This window comes from Pseudopodoces humilis, chromosome 13, assembly GCF_049639895.1.
Source record: "Pseudopodoces humilis isolate 2021_Gansu_Grassland_sample_001 chromosome 13, ASM4963989v1, whole genome shotgun sequence".
Taxonomy (NCBI): Eukaryota; Metazoa; Chordata; class Aves; order Passeriformes; family Paridae; genus Pseudopodoces; species Pseudopodoces humilis.
Window position 1 is genome coordinate 14,618,977 of NC_142212.1, and position 9,519 is coordinate 14,628,495.

Here is a 9,519-nt window from a genome sequence, read left to right on the forward strand (position 1 = left end):
AGTTCAGGATGTATTTATATAAAACTTTGTTCTGCTTAAAGTCAAGGAGCTAAATCTTTCCTAGGAGGTTAAGTGGGATTTTATTTTGCTCTGCTTTTTTGAGAGGTTTTGGTTCCCTTCCAGTCACACATGCAAATAAACCAATTTTGAAAGATGCAGTATGTACCAAAAGGTCTCTTTTAGGTATCATTAAGCACACTTGTGAATTTTCTAATCCAGCCAGAAGAATATCACCCCAAGCCAGATGAGCAGGAGATGAGGTACCTATGTCTGACTCTGTGTGAGCCCATCTTTAGAGAAACCTTCACCCCAAACAAGAAGGCTGTGGTTGCAGACCTGGGCTGTTGGCAGGCGGTGTAAGGGGCACAAAAGCAAGGATCCCCCCCGGTAAAGTGACAAAAGACAGAAAAAGCGTAAAAAGAGCGTGATTTTGGGAAGAACAACATTACTGGAGAGATCAGAATTAGTTGATGAACTATGTTTACAACATAACCATGATCTTAATGTACCCCAAAACACCTTTTCTTTTTTCTATCCTCTAACTTGGTGAATATGAAAAGTTACAATAACAGCTTATGAATTGGTTGTCCAGTTCCATTTCTCTCATGCTTGCTATGCATTTTAAGGAAAGATTTATCTATGTCCAGTACTTACTGACACATGGAGATACCATAACAGCAAAGCCCAGCTCATGGAATCACGTTGAGAGGCTGTGTAGGAGCCAGCAAGCCCTGATCCAGTGCTGCTTGGAGCACTGAGGGATACTTGGAGGGTAATTACCAGCTCACTTTAAATTGCAACAATTTCTGAAGGACCAGGATAGTTGAATGTGCAACAAAACTACCAGAATTGTTTGAACATTGCATTTTCTCTGTAATGTGCACCTAACAAATGCAGGTGTTTTAAGCATGTATACTCCTCTGCTCTCTTCCTGACATCTAGAAACATGCAAAATTTTTCTGCTGTAGCAGTTTCTTTACCTTTTTTTAAAAAAAATATAGGTAAGGCTGAATGTACTGCCTCTCCCCATGGAAATGTTTCCTTCCTGGATGACACACAACTGTAAGAAAAATACATATATGCAACTAAAAATGACCATATACAGCTGGTGTTTCAAGTGTCCTGGATCCTTTGGAAGAATCTCACTAGGACCATACCATATTTAGAGAGATAAACATCTCAAAAGGATCTAACCTCCAGCCTAAGCTACATATTTATTCTGCATTTAAACAATACCATGTAATTTCTACTGGCCTGGATCCCAGTATCACCACTTTCAGGTGAGTATTCTAACCAATACACTCCAGGATGCCTTTCATCCTTTTTTAAAACTATTCAGTGAAATTCAGAACAATTTTAGCCAAAGAGACTTACATAGCCAAATAGATTAGGAACATGGGATGGGAACACGAGCCTAATGGGCAGATGGGAACTACTCAGTGGGAACCCAGAGCCAGAGGAAGGACTTCCCCAGTCCGGGAGCTGGTGAGTTTAACAAGACCTGGCTCAAGGTCGTCTTCTCTGCAAATTTCACGGGGAGCAACAAATTATTTTCCCAGCCAAAAAATGTAGGTAGCATTGTTGCACTAAGTTTTTAAATTCCAAAACCACTGCTTTCTCTGTTTGTAAAGGGAGGAACTATTGCAAACAAAACAGTTCAGCTTTTCCCTTGGTGCTACCTCCTTTGTGTAAGCAACCATCACTTAGCATTAAAAGAATAGCAAGGATACCAATTATATCTAGGATCTCAAACATTTACTACTACTTCCCCACATCCCTGTCTCACTTGGGGACCAGACAGGCATTGCTTTCTGAAGCCACCCACACTGAACTTTAAAATAGTATAACAGGAGTTTTTCAGGCAAAAAACAATGTGGGAGCTGGAACTAATGAACAAAAACTGAGGAAAGAAAAGGCTCAGCTACAAGTAATTTCACAGCCTCATCCTGAGGGCTCACTAGACTTCTGCATGTTAAGTCAGACCCACCTTCAATAAATAGAGATAAGAAAGGATATCTCTCCTGCCTGAGGGACCAGCTTTCCCCTCCTGCCATGCCACTTCCCAGACCAGCCACTTAACAGCTCAAATCCTGGATAATCCTACATGCTACAAGAGTCAACTGCATCATGAAATCTACAAGGATGTTCCCAGAATTCATGTATTCTCCATAGAAAAGGGACTGACATAAGGATTCTAATGTAGAATTAGGACACAGTTTATCAATCATATTGCGAACAATGCATAGTGAGAAACTTTTCTTTTTTCTCCAAAAGACTTTTGGAAATTATTTTCTTTCAAACAGGAAAAATATATTTTTGGAATGAAACAAGTCTTGAAAACCAAAATTTTAGCCTGGACAGAGAGAATTCAAGCTCTTTCCAGCCATGAATTCACAGTGGGAGAGGGAAAACTGCTGAATGTAAAATAGCAAGCTCAGTTTAGCTGGGACCTCAGGCTTCTCAGATAACTAAGAAGTGAGTCACACAGGCAACAAAACTAAGCTGGTCATTCATCAAAACCAATCTAGCCACAGACACCACAAGTCCTCTTATCTTGCTGCCAGACACTACATTTTCCCATATCAGTCTGCCTTGCAGCCTGGTCTCCTCATGGTCTCACAGTCTTCATCATTTTGGTCTTGTTAATTTATTTCCTTCTTGCAAGCATTTTCACTTGATCCACCAGGTAACAGGGAGAGGAGGATGTTCAGACAGAACAAGCCCACATTTTTTGAAATTAACTTGGTGGCTCTTGGAAAAGCAAACAGTTTTTTCCCCAGCTCTCTTCAAGGGGTAAAGAAAGAAATAATCTGCATAAAAACATTGACAAATGTATTTTACTGACTTTCCTACTTATTTATTGGAAAGAAGATCTCTTAGGGAAAATTCAGGCATTTTTAACCAGGTGTCATTTCTGCAAGAGAAAGAGGAAAAAAAACCCCTCTCTAAACTCAAAACAGTAGAAATCTGTCCTTGGATAAGCACACAGGGTCTGTATTAGCCATGTCACTTAGTGCATGATTAGTGAGCTGTTAAATATTGCAGTACGAGACAACTGCAACAGCATACGCAGAGCAAACAAGAAGCAAGGTTTTTCCTAATACAGAAATTATACAAGTGTCTCTAGAAAGAGATCTCTCACCACCACCACAGATGGCTCAACCTGCACGTTGCTGATGAGCCTGTTGATGACCAAGCTTTTCTTTGCAGGAGGTTCTGCGTAAGCAGCAGACAATGGGCTGCTCGTGTTCAAGTCTCTCATGTGGAACGGTTTCCACCCAGAACAGCTTCCAAACACTGCTTTTGCTGACTGAAAGGGAAGCAAAATAACTCCTAAAACATTTGCACCAGTGCTCCTGTTCAGTTTGTCCCAAGCACACAATCAACTGCAACACTAACATGCCATCATCAGCTGGGGAAAATGGATATGGCTCCAGCGACCTGCCCTGTGCTTAAACCCTCTTACACCCACTGAACCTGGATCCTACGTACTTTCCATTATGCTACAGCAACTGATAGAACTTCCATTCCACCTTATAGTGCCTGTGCATGTCTGATTAATTATTCTTTCCTGCAGGAAGTCCAGCAGCCATAGACTACTTTTTATTAGGTAGAGTATAGCCAGATGATTTCAATAAATCACTTTTTAAAAAAAGAGACTAGTTTCCTGGTATTACAATAAAAAACTACTTGAAGAGAATAATTTCAGATGATAAATCTGCTGCCATTCACCAACACTTGCATAGTTGATTAGAAACAGTGCATTGTCCCAAGCACGTCCCTTCCAGCTCCCCACTGGGAACACTCCCAGCAGTACAGATACAAAACATATTCTCTCACACAGGGATGCTAATATTGGTGATAAACTGGTAGCGTTTAACAGCTATTGTGCTACATTTCATGACAGATTGCACAGATCTTTTTACACACATTTATGTAATATTTAGGTCCAAATACATTGGGCATTCTCCTGCTATCTTGAACTTTAAATAAAAATTCCAGAGAAATCAGAACAATCCATTGTCAACACCAAACCCATCAAAAGCTAAAGGAGCAGAATCAGGACAATGACAGGAGATTCAATAGAATCCTTCTACATACATCATAGAGAACAACTTCTCCTTGCATGGTTCCAACACTGGATTTTCTTTATGCATCTCATCACAGCAGTACACAGGGAAGCAAAGAGGCAATGGAAAGAAAAGGAGAAAAATAAAAATCACCTGTGAGCATTATTACTGCATTAGAAATGGTTTTGCTCCAGCCAGGCTTTTCCACTGGTGTTTGCTGCATCAGTGAGTTCAATAAAGAATTTTAAGCTGGTAAGCTCAAGCATTGCCCCCAGAAGCTGCTCAGAGGATGGATCACTGCTGCTAACATGGTACAAAGTGCTGCTCCCAAAGCCTCTTGGGATTCAAAAAGGGGAATTAAATGAACAACATGAAGGTGAAACACATTTTCACGTGATGTCTGTGAAAACACATGCAGTCACTTTGCAGCAAGAGGAAAGCTAAGCTCTACTAACACATAAAGGAATGGTAGTGGGTATTGTTGGTTTGTTAGCTCTTTTTGGTGCATTTCACTCAATACAGATATTCACAGTTTCTTTTATTTCTCATGCAACACTGCCTTTTAAACTTCTGTGTAATTTCCTACTTTGGAAATTTTTTACAATGGAGTTGATTCTCTAACACTGCACATGCAAATCCCAGACCTGAAATATGAACGCAACTGATGAGAACTAACTAAGCTGATTTAAACTCTGTATTAAGACTGAGAAAAAAATACGTAGTCAGAAGTCTGTGACCAAGTTTAAATATCCTTTAAATGTAGCTTAATTATCCTTTAAAATAATTTTTGCAAGAGTTTATTTGTGTGACAAGAGGAAGACATCCTCCCTGCTCACTGATAGTCCAAGAATGGAAGCATAATAATTTATGAAATAGGAGTATCTGTCTAGCTGATAAAATATGGTTTAATCCATGGGCAAACAGATGTCATATGTTAACTCTTTGATTATCCAAAAATCTGTAACTCTTTAACAAGCATCCAGATATCACAACTTATTGCATGCAGACTGACTGCAATAAATGCATCTCTCTTTTGGCAGGTGCCTACACATTGACTTCTGTTCCCAAATCTTTCTTTAGTGCTGATAACCACAGCTGAAAATCAGAATCCCAAGTACAGCACCAACTTTCTGTTGTACTTTGGAAAGCACTACCTTAATTAACAATGAAGTTAGACCATTGTGTTTGTGTAGGTTGCTGCTCCAGGCCATCCCTGTAGCGTTGGATGTTTGTGGTCTCCTCAACTTCCTGCCCTTCCGTCACTTCTTGCTTGGTGCCTGCCATGAGATATGTCAGCTACAACATCTGTGCATGTAACATCAAAGATTCACTTTAGTTTACATTCTGGTGAGATGATGTAAAAGCAAGTTGTTTGGGTCTTCTTAAAATTTATTTTTCCTCCTCTTCTTTCTTTAGCAGAGGACATGCCACTGACGAGTCTCAGTTCAGTGCTGGATGAGCACAGCAGAGTGTGATGGTTGTCCACAAAGATTGTTGCACGTCCACTCCATAGGGGGGAAGGAAAAAATATTTTAAAAATTTCCCATCCTCAAGTGTAGAGGGTCTTCCCAGGAGGAATTTAGTCTATGCAAACTCAGAAATTAAAATTAGCCTAGCAATTTTACTTTTTTTCTTCCTTCTGCTTTCATGACTCCAGATGACACAAGTTTACCAGGGGAAAACAAATTTGTTTAGAAAAATTACTACATTGAGGAAGAAGAACCTCACTGCAAGACTCACATGGTGAAACAATCACTTAAGAACTGGTTTAGAGAAAGAAATCTGATCTGGCAGCATGCTAGTCCCACAAGTAAATTGCTGCATTAATTGTCATAGAGGCTGCCCTGTAGACAATGACAGCCTGTCATACAGGTACCCCAGGAGCTGTGGGTCCCATCCCTGGAGGTGCCCAAGGCCATGCTGCACAAGATTTTGAGAGACCTGGTCCAGGGGAAGATGTCCCTGTCCATGGCAAGGGAGCTGAAACTAGATAATCTTTAAGATCTCTTCCAGCCCAAAACATATTATATTTTTGTCCTTAATTAGGCATTGAAATATTTTGATTAAATATGCGACTCCCATGCTTGAATGCCACACTGTTAGAATGAGGACAGGGGCACTTCTCTGCCTTCTGTATTGGGAGAGTAACTCTTCTGAACTCATGGATGCTCAGATCTCATGGTGACAGGAGACACGAAAGCATCAGACAGCTTTGTGTGGTAGAGTACCTGTGCTTGCAAGCCTTAAGAGAAGCTCATATTCTGAGCTTCTTCTTTCTGCTTTCTTCTGAAAAAGTTGCCTGCTTTCAGTCTCTCTCCAGAAGTTACCAGTACAAGGCTCTTCAGGACACTAATTATCAGCAAGAAGAAAGATGAACAGAACTGAGCCACCTAAGGCTTTAACTCAACCTCCACACTTTGGTTCTGGGGAGCAGAAAAGCTCCTGTTGCACACAGAGCTGCTGTGGGTAGTCCCAGACATCCTGCAGAACAAGCAGTGTGAATTTTGCCAGCAGCACCTCACAGCTACAGATGCTCCCAAATGCACCATTAATGTCTATCCTCTGGAAAATGAGGATTAAGAGAGTTCTGCATTTCTCCCTTCATCCATAGCCACATGCACATAGCAAAAATGCTGGTGTCAGGTCAGGGGGCATGAGGGCAACTTCTGGCTATTTTCATCTTACCAGGTACTGTAAATAATAATTGCTCAGCTATGCAAGGCCCATATCCATCTGGGCAAAGCCCTCGAGGCTTTTTTGGTGTGCTTTGGGTGGTTTGTTTGGGTTTTTTGGTGATTTTTTGTTTGGTTGGTTGGTTTTTTTAATGAAACAATGACCCTAATGTCTAGTTTTCCTCTTCAAGGAAAATTTTTCAATGTAAATAGTGTATTTTTCCTTGTTGTTGTATATACACACACACAAATTTATTTCTATGGCCAATTATAAAAAAATTAGCTCTGAAATGCTCTTTTGAAACATAGCAGGAAAAAGTCACTGATTCAATAGAGAATATTGACTTTTTCCCTACTGCCCTGGATATCTGCCCGAACAAAGAGCTGGTTAGACAAAATACAAAGAACCCTTTTGTGTAGGGCTAAGTTCACCTGGGAGAAGTATTAATGAAGTCCCAAGGGGGTGGGGACTCAAACTCCCCTGCTTTCAATGATAAAAGAAGACAGGCTCAGAACACCAAATACCCTGCCTTCCTCACCCCTTTCTTTTAAAGCCACAAGAAGGAGTGCCAATGTAATTGAGAATTAGGGACCTTTCTACTATTAGTCTATAGGGTCTGTGAAGAAAGCAGGTAGAATTTCAGATGGCACACCAGCTGCTGCATGGCAGGTGAGAATCTAAACCAAAGATTTTAAGTAGGTCAATACTACAGAACTGTTAACTCTCACTAAAAGACCTTCAAAAAAGTCAATACCATAAGCAATAATTACATATGATAGCTGTACAAATGTCTGAACTTGAAATACGGTTGTTCAGTGTGTATTAAGCCATTTGTTCAATTTAATTTCTGCTGCAGAAGACAAGAAACAAAACCATTGTTCTGCCAGGAGATTTATGTCCACTCTAGTGAAATACTGTACCCAGCATTAATGTGGAAATTATAACTCCTACCTGATAATTATTCACCAGCTGTGCTGAGGAACATTCTTCATATATTTGTATTAGTAAACTATATATAGCTTACAGCCTAAAGTTGGAATAGTCAAATATCTTTATTTGGTTCTGCTCATTTTAACTTCCCTTTAACTCCTGCTGAGCCCATTGCCTTAACAGTTACACCACAGCAAACTCCTGACTTGAATTGTGCATTACAGAACCCATCCCTGATTTCAGGGCCTTTTGCAGCACAAGTTCTGCTGCTTCTCTGGAACCATCAAAACATTTCCCTGCAATTCTTTTCCTGAGCAAAGCACAAAAACATCTACACAAGTTATTTGGATTCAATTGCTTTTGCAACAGTCACAGTTTTAATGGGAAGGGCATACTTCCAGATCACCTAATTTATTTTGAAGGCCACCTCTGGAAACTGTCTCATAAACCTATTTCTCCATCTCCAGTGCACTCTTGACTTCCCATAACACAGTGCATGAGCACAGCTTGCTCAGGTGGGCTGTCAAACAGCCCTGGGCTTGGGAATTGTGGCTACCACCAAATTAATACCTGTGGCCATCTCTGCTGAGCACAGGCTCTGACACAAGTGCACACCTCTCTCTTTTCAGGGCTAAAAATCACAACTGAATGTTATTAAGAGCAATATTTTGAATGAACAGCTCAGAGCTATGAACAATTAAGACAGGCTGCCAAAGCAGAAAGATTTATGGCTTTCAGGAAACCACTGTTTTGAAGGAGTCATTCTTCAGACTTGTAATGTAAAATGGTTTTGATGAGCCAATTTCCTTTTCCCCTTTCATACATCCCCAACATACACATACTGCCTTTAGGTTTTCTATTACTTTATTTCCCAAAAAAATTAGAAATGCTGAGATCATACCAGCACTTGACATAGATGCACCATCATTTCAAATAATGCTCATCATTCAAGAGAAATACTACAACAATAACCCTATAATATGCTTTTAAGCAGGGGTCTCACATAAAAAATGGTTTAAAGGCATTTTAGGCTGGACTTTAAAAAGTAAAAATCTCATAGGCGGTCAAATGCTTTTGCTCTGGGTAGATTAGCTCTTTCTGATAATAGAACTAAATCAAAATAAATCTGGTTAGTGTTCTTGGGTAAATTATTCTGTCATCTGAAAAACAAGTCTCTGTAGACATAATTGAAGGTTACTACTTTAATAGAGGGTGTAATGACTCCATTCTAGCTGCACTTAACATGCAGTCTGGTATGGTAAGTCAATATAACATTAAACAGGATCTATTGTACTGCTTTTGTTATAAAAAGCTGATAGCAAAAGGACAGAAACACAACTTTTCAGAAAGCATAGCCCAAGACTTTCTGCAAAGACTCCTTAGAAAATCAAAATAAGGCTGAGCAACCCAATTCCACCAACATTTTAGGTTAAAATACAAACACATTACCTAGGGTGAACACGCACATGCAGAATCTTCTGTCTTCGTGCAAAAAAGGGTGTGAGGTAGCCTAGGCTGAACTTTCTCCTGGGAACATAGGAGCACCTCTTTCACCCCTACCTAGTGTGCCACAGGGCACCTTCCAACCAAAAAGAGCCTCCACACACATCAGCTAGCTTCCTAAATCTGTCCTCTCAGAGGAAATAAGTGGACTCATGCTAATCACAGAGTGAAAGCACCTTTATCTGCCTCTCAGCCTTGCTTGTTAGAGTTGGTTAGCAAAGGCTACTGAGGGGCCACAGGTGGGTGACATTATCTGCTGGCCCTCATGCCCCTCCCCAGCACTTCTTTATGAGCAGGAGCAGCCCCAGTTTGAGTTGTAGTTTAAATATATAAATAATAATAA

General features: G+C 40.3%; 1 long non-coding RNA gene across 1 annotated transcript in view; it reads right to left on the bottom strand.

Annotated features, from left to right (window-relative positions):
* LOC148183232 (uncharacterized) overlaps window positions 1-9,305 on the bottom strand; it is a 28,830-nt gene extending 19,525 nt beyond the window's left edge. Inside the window, exon 1 of the long non-coding RNA XR_015773681.1 lies at window positions 9,123-9,305. This is a non-coding gene — a long non-coding RNA (uncharacterized LOC148183232). The remainder of the gene's footprint in view (window positions 1-9,122) is intronic.
* Between the last annotated feature and the right edge of the window lie 214 nt (window positions 9,306-9,519).